This window comes from Macrotis lagotis, chromosome 3, assembly GCF_037893015.1.
Source record: "Macrotis lagotis isolate mMagLag1 chromosome 3, bilby.v1.9.chrom.fasta, whole genome shotgun sequence".
Classification (NCBI taxonomy): Eukaryota; Metazoa; Chordata; class Mammalia; order Peramelemorphia; family Peramelidae; genus Macrotis; species Macrotis lagotis.
The window spans coordinates 183,192,478-183,207,974 of NC_133660.1; the positions used below are offsets into that span (position 1 = coordinate 183,192,478).

Genomic DNA, 15,497 nt, shown 5'->3' on the forward strand with positions numbered 1-15,497 from the left:
TGTAAATTTGATTCAGTTATCTATATGTTTCAGAAATGAGATCTTATAAGAGAAACTTGTTCCAAAATTCTTTTAACAATTACTTTTGGTAATTGTATTTCCCTGCCATCCATTTCGACTCCTGTTTAGTATCTGTCTTTTCATGTTTATCCTTCCTCAAAAGTGTTTTGCTTCTGACTGTCCCTCCCCCCAAATTTCCCTCCCCACAGTCAACTCCCCTTTTTTTATTACATTTCCCTTCTACTTTTGTGTAGGGTTGTTATTGTTTGTCCTTGGTTCTCAAAGACCATGACATCAGGGAAGTGATATCATGACAAGTAAATGAATTGGATTTGAATTAGGAGGTGCTGTGCAAAATCATCAGCCTTACTTTCTCCTCCAAAGTTTGTCCTGTAGTCAGATATGGATCAAGATGAGTGGAGATGGCCCTGGATGCAAGACAATCAGGGCTAAGTGACTTGTTCAAGGTTATACAACTAGTAAGTGTCAAATGTCTAAGGCCTGATATGAACTCAGGACCTCCTAGCTCCAGGACTTGTGCTCTGTCTACTCTACCACTGGTTAGTTTTAAGAGGAAGATATATTTCTATTCCCCATTGATTATGTTATTACTTCTTTTAGCCAATTCTGATGAAAATTAAGTTTACTCACTTTCCCTTGTCCCTCCACTATTAAAACTTTTTATTGTCTCTTTTATGTGAGATAATTTACCCTCTTCTACCTCTCCCTTTCCCTTTATCCCTGTACATTCCTATTTCATCTCTCAGTTTGATTTTTAAATATCATCCTTTTATATGAAATTCAGTCATATGCTTCTCCTTCTAATTGCTCTAATAATGAGAAAATTCTTATGAGTTATAAATATAATCTTACCATGGAGAAATATGTATCATTTAAACTTATTAAGTGCCTTATGATTTCTCTTTCATGTTTACCTTTACTCTATTGAGTTTTATATTTCTACTCAATTGGAAACTTTTCATCAAGAAACAGAAAAATCCTCTATTTCATTTAAGTTCCATTGTTTTTCGTGAAGTATTATATTCAGTTTTGCTGGGCAGGTGATTCTTTGAATAATTCTAGCTCCTTGACCCTCCTAAATATCATGTTCCAATTTTTTCTGTTCTATAAGGTAGAAACTGCTAAATCATGTGTTATGCTGAATGTGGTTACTTGATACTATTTTTTTTTCCCATCTGACTACTTGCAGTATTTTCTTCTTGCTCTAGAAGCTCTGGAATTAGGATGTAACAACCTTGTGAGTTTCCACTTTAGGGTCACATTTAGAAGGTGACTGATGGATTATTTCAGTATTTATTTTGCCCTCTGGTTCTAGGATATCAGATCAATCTTACTTGAAAATTTCTTGAAATATAACATCTGGGGCAACCAGGTTGTGCAATGGATAGAGCACTTAGAGTCAGGAGAATCTATGTTCAAATCTAGCCTCAGACACTTAATAATTACCTAGCTGTGTGACTTTGGGCAAGTCACTTAACCCTTTGTCTTAAATCCTTTCTTTCAGGTGTCCAAAGTTTTAAAGTTATCTCTCCTCATACCATTTTCAGGGTAAGTTACTTTGATATTTCATGACCATTTCCCCCATTTTTTGTTTTTTTGTTGTTTCTTGATTTATTATAAAGTAATTAGCTTCCATTTGTTAAATTTTAATCTTTGAGGATATTTTTTCTTGGTGAGTATTTGTATTCTTTTCCATTTGGACAATTCTACTTTTTTCTTTTTCTCTTTGCTTTTTTTTTGCAAGGCAATGGGATTAAGTAACTTGCCCAAGGTCACACAACTAGGCAATTATTAAGTGTTTGAGGTTGAATTTGAACTCACGTCCTCCTGACTCCAAGGCCAGTGTGGTATCTAATGTACCATCTAGCTACTCTGACAATTCTACTTTTCAGGGACTTTTCTATATCTTTTTGTCCATTTAGCAAATTCTGATTTTTGAGGAATTCTTCTTCTCCTTGTTTTTTTTGGTATCTTTTTTCTTATTTGGTTTTATTTTTTAGGTGTTATTTTCTTCAATATATTTGTTTTTCATTTCTCCTTTACCAAGCTGCTGTCTTCTTTTTCAGGATCTTCTTGCAATTATTTTCAAAATCTTTTTGAGATTTTCTTTGACCCGAGATAAATTCATATTATTCTTGAAAGTTTTTAATGTAGGACGGACCTTTGACTTTTTTATCTTCTTCTGAATCTATGTTTTGCTCTTCCCTGTCACCATAGTAACTTATATGGTCAAAAGGATTTTGATTTTGTTTTTTTGTTCCCATTGTCTGCTCATTTTCCCAGTCTATTTCATAAACTTTATTTCTTTGTTAAAGTGTCACTCTCCTCCCAGGGTGGAGGGCATACAGTTCCAAGCTTTAGAAGTTTTGTGCAGCTATTTTCTGAGATGCTTTGTGGTCATGTAAATTTTCATTTTTTCAATGGTGGTACAAAAGGTATAAACTACTAATCTTCTGGTTTGTGTTTGGTTCATAAATAACGTAAGAATTTTTTTTTTCTAAAAGCCATTCCCCAATCGACAAATGGTCAAAGGATATGCAAAGACAATTTATGGATGAGGAGATCAAAACAATCTATAGTCATATGAAAAATTATTCTAAATCATTACTTATTAGAGAAATGCAAATTAAAGCTTCTCTGAGGTACCACCACACACCTCTCAGACTGTCCAATATGACCAGAAAGGACAATGATCATTGCTGGAAGGGTTGTAGGAAATCTGAGATACTAATACATTATTGGTGGAGCTGTGAACTCATCCAACATTTCTGGAGAAAAATTTGTAACTATGCCCAAAGTACAACAAAAATGTGCATACCCTTTGATCCAGCAATACCATTACTGGGTCTATACCCCGAAGAGATGATGAAAAACATCACTTATACAAAAATATTCATAGCAGTCCTGTTTGTGGTGGCAAAGAATTGGAAATCAAGTAAATGTTCTTCAATTGGAGAATGGTTTAGCATACTGTGATATATATATATATATATATATATATATATATATATATATATATATATATATATATATATGTGTGTGTGTGTGTGTGTGTGTGTGTGTGTGTGTGTGTGTGATATGTTCCATTAGAAACCAGGAGGGGTGGGAATTCAGGGAAGTCTGGAAGGATTTGCTTGAACTGATGCTGAGTGAGATGAGCAGAACCAGAAAAACACTGTACACCTGATCAGCAACATGGGGGTGATGTTCAACCTTGATGGACTTGCTCATTCCATCAGTGCAACAATCAGGGACAATTTGGGGCTCTGAGCAGTGCAGAATACCATCTGTATCCAGAGAAACAGCTGTGGAGTTTGAACAAAGACCCAAGGACTATCACCTTAAATTTAGGGAAAAAAAAAACTAATATCTTATTGTCTTATCTGCTATCTCTTATACTTTATGTTTCTTCCTTAAGGATATAATTTCTCTCTCATCACATTCAATTTGGATCAGTGTATACCATGGAAACAATGTAAAGACTGACAAATTGCTTTCTGTGGGGGCTGGGGGGAAGGAAGTAAGATTAGGGGGGAATTTGTAAAACTCAAAATAAATAAAATCTTTAATTAATTTTTTTTCTGCCCTGGAACTTGTGATGAGGGTCCTTGCTCCCCTGTGGTTCCAAATTTTTGTGTGCTAGTGCTCCTACTCACTCTGTAACTGACAACTAGCATTGTCAGCCAGATTCTAATATGGCCAAAACTATAGACTTTTGAATCAGTTCTTGGAAAGAGACGCCTGAATTTCCTTCTGATCAATTGTTTGACCCCTTTACTATCTATATGATGAGCTGCTGGTTCTGTGTCTGTATTCTTCTGGCTTCTGGCTTGCTACTTTCTCATCCAGGTATGACAGACCTTTCCTGCTGACCCTCTAATTTGTTTTTGACTAAAAATTATTTCACCCTAAGATTTTATGGTTTTTTCTCTTCCAGAAATTATTTTATAAAATTATTAAAGTATTGAAGAATTGTGGGGAGAGTTTAGGTGAGATGATTCCATGCCTTTTCTCTTTCATTTTACCTGCCTTCCTACCACCAGCAATTTTTTTAAAGTAAAATTAACTTACAGTGTCAAAATATTTTTCCCTCTCATTAATCTTAACATGAACTGTCTGAACATGTTCTTTTCTTTTGTTTGAAAATTTTACCTTCACCTGTCACTGTCATTATGACTTTGTCCTTGATCCTCAGTAAATGCTAAAAGAACAGCCTAATCTAGATAAATGAAAGTTTTGCAAGGCAGAGGGTATTGGTTCTAGTTAAGTCTTATCTATTAGCTGCCTTTATGAAAACTTCACTGAATAACCTTATTGTTTCATACTTATGAAGATGGAAATAATTATCCCTTTCATATGTATCTAACATTGTAGCTATAAATAAAACATATGGAATTGGTAAAAAAAATAAAAATGAAATGTAAAAAAAATTAGCATTGTTAACCAGGTTCAGTAAAATCAGAAGTAGCAATTAAATAAAGGCAAAGAAGAAAAAAATAGGGATAGTTTTTTTTCCTTTCTTTTGATTTTTTAAACTTTTTTTGCAACTGAAAAGTCTCTGAGATTTTACTTTTGGTCACTTGGAAACAATTAAAAAGTTTCCTTAAGGTCCTTCCTATCACTAAATTTTCTTGAAAAAATTGAAAGGTCAGATTTTCAATATTGTTTTCACTATTAGGAATTCACTATATTTATGATCAACAAACATGTTGGAAATCTTAAAGCTTTATGTAAATAGGAATGGCAGTATTAATGAAAACCTTTCTACTACATTACTGATAGATAAGGGATTAGATTAAATGATTTCTAAGGAACTTTTCAATGTTAACATTTTTAAATTTGATGATCTTATCTATAAAATGATGAGAAAATGGTTTTATTTATTTTGGAACTAATAAGATAAATTTCATAATAACATTGTACTCTAAAGAAAGCAAAGATAAGAGGTGGAATTATAGTATTATAACTTAATATAGACTAGACAAAGAAAAACATTAATCTCTAGGAGTATCCTACTGTAGTATCCAATACACTATTTTCTGTTCTGATTTTTATCAATTTCCTATTTGATTCCATAGAACAATCAAGATTAACACAAACACATACAAACAAAAAACAATGTGAGAGCAAACTAGAAGCAGGCAGGAAATATGTGGTGACTCCTCATATCTTTGAAACAAGAATTTCATGAAGCTTAACCCCTGGCTAATGACATTTCTCCATTTTGTGTTAATGTCTGAACAATAACTTAGGTTGACTCAGAGGATGAGTTTTCTAGTTAAAAAAAAATCCTACAAATGGAGTCTGCTTATGTAACTCTATACAGGAAATCACTACAAGCAGGGGGGAAAAAATTACATAGAATGCCTAAGGGGAAATAACAGAGAATCTGGGAGTTCATAATGAAATCTGCTATATACAGTTTCAAAGTCAGACCATTTCTTAGGATCTATAGAAGAAAGGCTATTATAATCAGAATGATTCACTGAACTTTTCTGCAGCTATTTGCAATGGAAAGAGTCAGCTGCTTTCCACTTGCCATTTGTTGGTTTAATTAAAACATGCCATCAGCACTGCTTTAGGGTATAAACCTTGCTTTTTCTAATTGCACTTAAGATTATTCACTTATATTCCAAATCTCTTGACTTAGAAATTTTCTGCCTGATGTTATAAAGAATTTACCTCCATCTGAGGAATTTAAGAGTTGAAATGTTCCAAACTGTCACCTCCGATTATGGTAACATGTTTTAGATGGAACATAACATGACATCCAATGTAACCAGGTGTGGCATGTCATTCCCATAATACATCAAATTTAATAAAATGTCTTTTTTATTTAAAACTTTCAAAACTTTTATTTCACTCATAATTTTGCTATGTAAATGCTATTTGGATTTAATCTCAGATAGAGATGCTTGGTAGAACTGTGTTTATCTTTTGATTTCTAAAATCAAATGTATTTGCTAGAATAATTTATGAAAATTAACAAGATATAAAAATATCATGCCTAAAAGTACAAATGAATAAAAATTTATTTCATAAAACAGGCATAGGAAACTTCATTATATTCAGATCTATCAAGTATATTGAGAAGAAACACCTCAGGAAACTAAACTTCCTGGTCATGACTCTGCTAAAAATGTCCTGAGAAGTAAGGTTCCAGGTCTTGCTACAACAATGAGAAAATGAAAATTTTTCTGATTGAGATAAACCCCAACTTCAGTTTCATGCTCATCTTATTTCTGACACTTGGAGTTTCTTTGGTTTCTTTGGATTACTTATATAGCTTTTATCTTGAGTTTCTGTGTATCATAGTGCTCCTGACTTATTGACAGGATACTCACTGATAAAATCTAATTTACTAATATTCATGCTCTCTTTTGATCCAGGCTAATTCATTGACATATTATTTCCTTTTTAGTCCCAGTCATTCCTTGGCCCTAAATCCTAATTCATAATGACTTAATTAAAATATATCTATATGTATATGTCTGTGTGTGTATGTGTATATATATATATATATATATATATATGCATAAGTCTGTATAAATGTATAGAGTAAACATGTAATATATGTGTACATGTGTGACCACACACACAGAGACAGACAGATAGTCAAACAGATAGAGACACAGAAAGGAACAGACAGTCAGAAAGACTGACAGAGAGAGCAGCAGAAATAGGGGGAGAAATGTATTTCAAACATCTATCACTTCAGTTAAGTAAAGAGCAGACTATATAATTACAAAACAAATGATAAACTACAAGAACATACAGAATCTGACAAACATTGATAAGGAAATTCAGAAGGTAGTTTAACCCTCACTTGAATACAACAGATAATATTTTAGAGAAGATCTACAGAACCAAAAAACTCCCAAGGCAGCCTTTCCACTTTAGTATAACACTGTTAAGATGAATATTTCTCTATCTATTGAACCTGTCTATTTCTTTGCACCTTTAATATATCTTCTTAATTCATCCCTAAAGTCAGAATCAACATTAGTGAAGAAATTACTTTCTTGGTACTTCTAGGAGCCTAGTTGCCAAGGTACTTACTTAGTTACAAAATTGTCAAATTGTAATAATATTATTTTGTATATGTATGCACCTTGAGAGACAGAAGGATGTTTTCGATAGAGAATTTAATTAAAAGCCTATTCTTGAGATTTATTGATTGTATGACCATAGACAAGTTCCTTAATCTTTCATCGCCCTCAAAATAGTATACAAATTTAATTTCTAAAGGAATTATCTATATAGGTGGAGATAGCTTTATCAATCCAATAATTTCTCAAGAGAAGAAAAGAAAAAAATGAAGGGAGGGAAATTTGGTAGTCTACCTAGCCTAAGTCCCTCTTTCTTTAGATGAGGAATTCTTTCAGTTTGATGCATAAGAAAAAATATTAAGGTCATTTTCTGTTAATTCCTTTCTTATTTCCTATCAATCCTGTTCTTTCTGTCACTTTCTTCTCCTTCACCCGTTTCACATGATAAAAAGGTCTTATTCTTTAACAAGCCTAACTGTTCCTTGTTCAAGTAATCCTATTCTAGCCTATCTCATCCTACAGATCATTCCCTGTCTTCTATTCATTCACTTACTTATTTTTAATCTCTTCTTCTCTAATGGCTTGTTTTTTACTCCTACTTATTCCCCTTTCTGAAAAAAAAATACAAAAAAATCCTCCCAAAATTAAAATAAGCATCTAGTATAGGCATTTCATTTTCTCCTCTCTCACTCTTTTCTTAACCCTTTACAGGCTGGCTTCTAATCTCATTTTTTCAAACTGTCCGATTCAAAGTTTTCAGTGATCTCTTGTCAAATCCAATGATTTTTTTTCTCAACTTTCTTCTTGCAGGCTTTGGTACTATTGATATCTATTTCTTTCAATACTGCAGGCTGCTAGAATACCATTCCCTCCTTGTTTTCCTTCTACCTCCTCAATCAACTTTCCCAAATCTTCCTATCAAATCATACCCTCTAACAGTTTTCTCCAGGTTTTTGTATTAGGCTTTCTCTGCTTGCCTATCTATACTACTTCTCTTGGTGATCCCATCAGTCCCCATGGATTTAATTATAATTCCCATTCTGATATTTCTCAAACTTACATTTTCTTCCCCAATTTCTAACAATAGTTACCTTGTAGCTTCAACTTTCATTTGTACATTTCAAACTGGAATACTAGTAGATAACTTAATCACAATATGTGTAAAGCATAAATCATTATATTTCCCCTTCTTTATTCACCTTTCCAATTAATGTAATAGAAAACACCACTCCTTCAAGTATGCAACCTAGGAGTCATCGTGGGTTTCTCAGATATTTCTTAACCACTCCCCACACCCCCCCTTTTTCAAAATGGTTCCAATTCCTTTGCAATTCATTTCAAACATACCCCCCTCTCTCCCAGGGGCAGCTAGGTGGCCCAGTTGGATAGAGCATCAGCCTTGGAGTCAGGAGTACCTGAGTTCAAACCCAGACTCAAACACTTAATAATTATCTAGCTGTATGGCCTTGGACAAGCCACTTAACGCCATTGCCTTGCAAAAACCTGAAATAAAATAAAGTTATCATCCTTAAATGTTGGTGTGACCTAGTCATACACTGCTACCCACAACTCAGGAAACTCCAATACTTTTCTATTGCCTTCATCAAACGCAAAATGGTTCTTTTGGTTTTCAAAGCCTTTGTTATGTAACATTCTCTTCTTTTCTTATATCCTACTCAAAATTTATCTTATATCTGAAAAAGACAATTTAGATTTTGGCCCCAAGCATATTCTCTGACTATGTTCCATGCTAGAATATTCTCCCTCCTTTGTTCCATACTCACCTCTCTGGATTTAAATCCTAACAATCCATAGGAAGTCTTCTTTAACCTCTGTTAATTCCAATATTTCTCTCTTTTAATTATTTCATATTTATCTCCTAAATAGCTATCTTTGAATTTATCAATTTGTATGTTGTCTTTCCCATAGATTATAAGATCTTTGAGTGCCAGAATTGGGTTTGTTTTTGCCTCTTTTTCGATTTTCAGTGTTTACCATAATGCTTGCCACATACCAGACTCTTAAGAAGTGTGTAAAGATTGACTAATTGTGAATTGACAGAAACTGAGGAGTCAAGTGACTTGCTCAAAAGTATTCAAATAGGAAGGAGTTTAATGTGCATAACCATTCAGCCATTCTTATTTCAAATCCATTGTTCAATATAGTAGACTGCCTCTTCAATAGCTCTTGACATCTGCCTTGTAAAATTATGAATAATTTTTCATTCTAGAGTTTGAATTTCAAGGCTGCTTCACTAAGAAGACAGAACGATTACAAACCACTTCACTTTTTATTTTTATTTCTGTTACTTGAATGTTTAAAGTATATTATATTTAGAAAAATGTAAGACATATTTTATGTTCTGCTTTGAATAATCTTCAGGGAAAAGGACATTCTCTTGATATACAAGAGAAATAGAAGTTGATTTAACATGTGTGTATTTGCACATGCATTGTTTTTCTAATAGGAGGGATTGGAATGGCAGGTTCACCTATTCTATCAATGAACATTTTTCAAATATCTAATAAATGCCAGGAATTTGTTAGGTGCTAAGGATACAAAAAATGCAAATGAAATGTCTTTCTTGCCTTCATGGAACTTGTTTTAGGAGAAATATTGTATATACAAGGTAAATACAAAGGAGCAAACTAAGTAAGGAGAGGGAATCAGAAAATATACTTTAGGAGGTGCCCTAGGAACTGAGATAGGAAACTTCCTTGCCTTTTTCTCTGATTCCTCTTATACAGAGTTTCACACAATATTTCCTCTTAAGAGATATCTCCATATCACCAAATCAAGACCAGCTGAATCATTTCTCTACTTCCCATCACAGAGTTCCCTTAATTAATTCTATTTTAATCACAAGTTATACTCAAGCCTCTGATATTTATCTAGTGGCATGTAAGTAGAAAAATAATGTCTTTGTGTCTCAATTTCCTATTTTTTTTAAAAGATGGGTGATATTGGATTAATCCCATAATGCTCCATAATTCTGATTCTTATAAACCTATGTCTCCAGCAAAGGTATTGATATAAAAATGGTACTTTGCTTATTTATTGCTGCATCAATATAGCAAGACCACAAAATCTCTCAGAACAAGGTGGGACAAGATGTTTAAATCCTCTCTGATTTCAGATCTAACTGATAATGCTTCCTAATCCTTCCTATGTTAATGCAGTGATATGCTCAAAGTAATCTAACTTATACAGAGACAAAGAACAAGGTTATAAATAATATTTTTATTACTTTGGAGCAATTTTATTTAAAGTTATGAATCTTCATAAGACACTTGAAAAGTGCCTATCATAGTGGTAGGCACATAGGACCTATATAAATGCTTATTCCTTTCTTTTCCTTTATGAATGAGATGAAAATTTCTCTAAATTGATTTATTATTTTTAACATTATTAATCAAAGAGTCCATGATGTAAAATTCTAAAATATAAACTTTTATTAACCTAAAAAAATATTCTCTAGAAAGATTAGCAATTTCAGAGACAATAAACCCTCCTAAGGAGGTCTTTAGTAGATGCCATACATAATTTCAGTCAAATGGTCAAGTCTAGAGAGGGTAACCCAATACTAGGATGTAGTCAGGTACAATAGATTCACAAAGACAAGGAAAGTCCAGAAAATGTCATAAAATCATTTTTTAAAAAGAATCAAGGTAAGTAAGATTAAATTCAGTTTCTGACACTGTGTCACCAGTTGATCATGGCTAGAAAGAAGTCAGAGAACCTTCTTATGTTGTGTTTGAGACAGAGAAATAGAAGATAATAATAACTATAATAGTAATTATCATTAAATTCATATTAGAGACTTACAAAGTGCTACAAATATGTATCTTTATGCACATGTATATATTATATACAATATTTGGTGTTCATAAGTACAATTTAAAGTACATTCTATTCTTATTCCCTATTTATAAATGAGGAATCTGTGTCTGGAAGATATTAAATTACTTGACCCGAGACACACAACTAGTACAAATTTGAAGCAGAATTTCATTTTAGCTCTCCCAAAGTCCAAATCCAACCTGTTATAGCTATAATATATTGTTCCCTGTAAAATTAATATAGCTTAACAAAAAGAACTTTGATCATTTAAGTATGTATATACACATGTGTATATGTATGTACACATGTATGAAAGTGTGTTGCATGTTTTGATAAGAACCATCTCAGTGGTGCATAACAGTAACAGTGCAAAGATTTCATAAGGGATATCTTAGCTTATCTTTTGCCAATGTGTCACTGTTTCTCCCAGTAAAACATAGTTACATGTTTATTAAAATCCATTTAATTGCTGCAAATCAGGGGTAGATGTAAGCATTCATATGTAATGGATTCAGTTTCCTCATCCCATGATCATCACACTGTTAGCACTGGAATACTGGTTCTACCTAGAATACATTCCATGGAGCATGATGAAATATGGCCCCTTCTCGGAATGACTTTTTAATTGCCCTTTTAAGTAATCTCTTTGACAAAAAGGCAGGTGTAATCAGAAGTTTTCATTTGAATCAGTATGTTATCTAAAGCAACATGAAGAAAAGGGATAAACAGCTTCAGAAAGTGTCATTCCACCAAGAAAAACCACCAATAGAGGTAACTTCAAAGGGAATATCTTCATTTCATGGTTTTTCTCTTTCTTTCTCTGGAATAAATAATAGGGAATTTTTTTTTGAACTTCCTACAAAAACTAGAGAGCATTTTTTTTCCTGCTTCTATCCCCGTAGCATTCATGATGGTAATTGCCCATACAGCACATCAAGCAAATATCTTGCCTAAGCAAGTCTGGACTTCTGTTGCCTTCTCTGCCATTTTCCCTCTTCAACACATGCAAACTGAATGTTTCCAAACATGGTGTCACTCTCATGAATTTAAAGTTTTGAGTTTCTATATCCCTCAGATTTGCTGCACTCTGTGAGGTGGTTCTTGCAACTATTTGCACCCAGACTCTGTATCCACTTGTCAAAGGACAAGGACCTTAAGGGAGTTGTTCAGAAATTTCACAAAGTGAAAGTAAAATGGTTTTTTACCGATGTCACTAATTGTTTCCTATTTTAATTGTCATTTTCAAAGCAGGATAGAATAGGAGTTGTAAGTACCATAGTGTTTTCTACTTTGGCAACAGAACATTTTTGAGCCCTTTCTGATTTGCATATGTTGTCAATAAATAGTTGTCTCTATCTGATCTACACTGTTCATCAAGTACCTTTCTACTCTTTTCAGAAAACTCCAACATGAGATTTGACTGATTTTTTGCAAGACTTGAAAGTGAGGATATAAAGAGCCAGATAGTACAAAAAAAAAAAAAAGCCTGAGGCTGACATCACTCTTCTCAAGTACAGATTTTCTGAGACTGCAACCAGAGCAGTAAGTGTGAACCCAGAACTGTGGGAATTCTTGTGGTGTCCCAGGAGACACCAGTGTGTCTGTTATTATATACACAAACACACATGCACATGAATATATGATCATGCCGTTAAATAAAACAAAATATAGGAGATTATCTGTGTTTGCTTAAAATGTTAAACCTTTTGCCATTTTTATCATTTTTTTAAAAAGTGTTAATTCTTTCATTTAAGAAATGTCTAGGGGCAGCTAGGTGGCTCAGTGGATAAAGCACCAGACCTGGAGTCAGGAGTACCTGGGTTCAAATCTGGTCTCAGACACTTAATAATTACTTAGCTGTGTGGCCTTGGTCAAGCCACTTAACCCCATTTGCCTTGCAAAAAACCCTTAAAAACAAAAAAAAGTAATGTCTAGGGGGTGGACCCAATATAGCAGCATGAAGGGAGGAATTCCCAGGAACTCGTTTCCCCCAAAACTCTAAAAGCTATCAAATTATGACTCTAGCCATAATTTAAAGGGGCAAAACCTACAGAAAGACTGAGGGATACAATTTCCCAGGCCAAGACAACTTAGAATCTCCACAGGAAAGGTCTGTTCCAGCAGAACCTGGGGTTGGAAAAAGCCAAAGCACAGCCACAGCCACAACCACAACAAAACACAGCTGGGCTGGGGGCCTCTGTCCATGGCAGAAGGGGTAGTTTCCAGACCTCTTGGGCCAGGGATCATCAGGGACAGCCAGAAAGGGTAGTGAGAGAATTCTGCTGCACCAGAGTGGAGCACTAGTCTCAGATCAACCCAGCAATGAGAAACTGCAGTGGTAGTCTACAGAGCCACCCAGCAATATCCAGAGCTCTCAGCCTGTAGATGGTAAGAGGGTCAGAGGAGACTGATGAGGTCTCTCTCTGCTCTCACTTTGGCAGGACTCAGCTGTTTGCCCACACTCAGATCCAGGTTGCAGTCCAGGCACCCCACAAAACAACCATAGTGAGCAGAGACCATCCTCACAACTCCAGAGCAGAGCAGAGGGTATGAACATAAGTAAGAGAGCACTCAGAACCTCCCATGGAGAAATTAAGGTTATCCCAAAGTTATCTCCCAAACCACCTAGACCCTTGGAAGTATGGTAAATCAGTTGTAGGCTGAGGAAATAAGCAAACAACAGAAAAAGAAGAATCTGACCGTAGAAAGGGTTATAAACTAATCATTCTGAACCTCAATTTTCTCATCTTTTAAATGAAAGGGTTAGACCAGATGGTCCATAAAAGTTCATCTGATCCTCTAATATTAAAACTTAGACATTATTCCAAAACAAAAAAGTTGTGTTTGTAAAGCTAAGTTGAGGGATGTTTCTATTTCTTTTCTTTTTCACATTACCAACTGCCACTCCATGTATCAAAATAGAGAATATTTACTGAATGGAAATTGAGGGACATAACTTCTTAGATATCAATATGGATTTGGGAATTATAAGAGTGATCCATTTCTCAATCAATTACAAACATCAAGATCAGGAAACCCAAGCCAGTGAGACTGTATAATTCTTTCATTCATCTTAGTTTGCTAATGTTTTTTTATTATTTTCTTTCCTGAATGTATATTTATGTGTTTAATATACACATATGTAATATTTAATATTATGGTATAGATAGGGTGCCAGGGAAGAATGTATAATTCTGACTACTGAATTCTTTTGAGGATTGCTTTCTACATTTAGTGTCCAACCAGTTCTTATTGTTTAAAGAAGTTGTAGCATGTGGAGTAGCCACACTGTGCTAAATTCTTTCAGCATATGAGCTAAAGCTCATCTGATGAGTGATGAATTAGGATTATGTCTAATTCAAGAACATGAAAGTTTTCACTAGGGGTATATGTGAATATGAACAATTTGTTTCAACAAACTATGAAGGCAGGGAAAGAAGACATTGGGGAGCACTTGAGCTTGGTTAAGTAAAGAAGATGCCTAGCTCATCCACTGAATCCCAAGCTATTGCCAATCACCTTAACTTTTGTCTTGCTACTGAATTTTTATGACTGGAAGAGATTATGAGGTTAACTTTGTACAAATATGCATTACTTTGCACATTATCCACATTAATTTCTTATTTTTCAAAGTCCTGAGATGATTTTCAAGAGACAAAGCAGTAAGTACAAAAACACTGAACGTTGTGGTCACAACCTTGCACATAAGTTGCCTGGACCAGAGGTCTGTCTTTATGCCACACTTAAACAGCAGTGGGATTCAACAGTCCCACTGATGTCTGAAAAGCTTTATTTAAGGACTACACTGCTCACCTTCTGACTTGAGGAACACACACACACACACACACACACAGACACACACACACACACACACACACACACACATACACACAAATGTCTAAAAAAATTTTGAAGATGATTCCACTCATAAGTGTAATCTCATGATCTCTGACCTTATCACCAACACTGACTTCTGTCTAACCAAATGCAATAAAGCTTCATGTATACACTCTCACAACAAACATTGGAATTTAATAAATCTCATTTTAATGAGAATAGAGAAACAGAATGTAAAAGTGACAAAGGAGATATATGGGGCTGAACTGATCAAAGATATGTATTCTCCATGCTAAACATTCTCACTAAATAAAAGAAGTAGAAAACTTCTAGAAGACACAAATGTCGACAGTTTGCTGCTTATCTGGAGAGAAAGTTAAGCCAATATGTGGTTAGTAACAGTAGCAGAAAAGGAGTGAGTATCTTTCAAAGATTTACTATATAGCATCACATTTACTCATAGGGGTCAGAATACTCGCAAACATCAATACTAACTTTCTGAAGGTGATGGGGAATTTCAGAAGCCGATAAACAAAGTTGAGAACTATATGGGGTCTATCAACAGGGTAGGTTGACCATCTCTAAGATGGCAACTTTTAACTCCCTCAAGTTAAGTGCAAGTGAAATTTGTAGAGAAGCAGAATTTTGACTCAGTATCAGTTTTGCATTAATAGTAACAATTCAAACACTTTTATAATACCCAGAAGCCTATTGAAAAAAAGATCTATGGTGCCTCTCATCTACTCAGTG

General features: G+C 34.2%; 1 long non-coding RNA gene across 1 annotated transcript in view; it reads left to right on the forward strand.

Moving 5' to 3' along the window:
- The window catches only part of LOC141516350 (uncharacterized), a 147,166-nt gene extending 134,591 nt beyond the window's left edge, over window positions 1–12,575 (forward strand). Inside the window, exon 3 of the long non-coding RNA XR_012476665.1 lies at window positions 12,309–12,575. This is a non-coding gene — a long non-coding RNA (uncharacterized LOC141516350). The remainder of the gene's footprint in view (window positions 1–12,308) is intronic.
- Window positions 12,576–15,497: the final 2,922 nt, after the last annotated feature.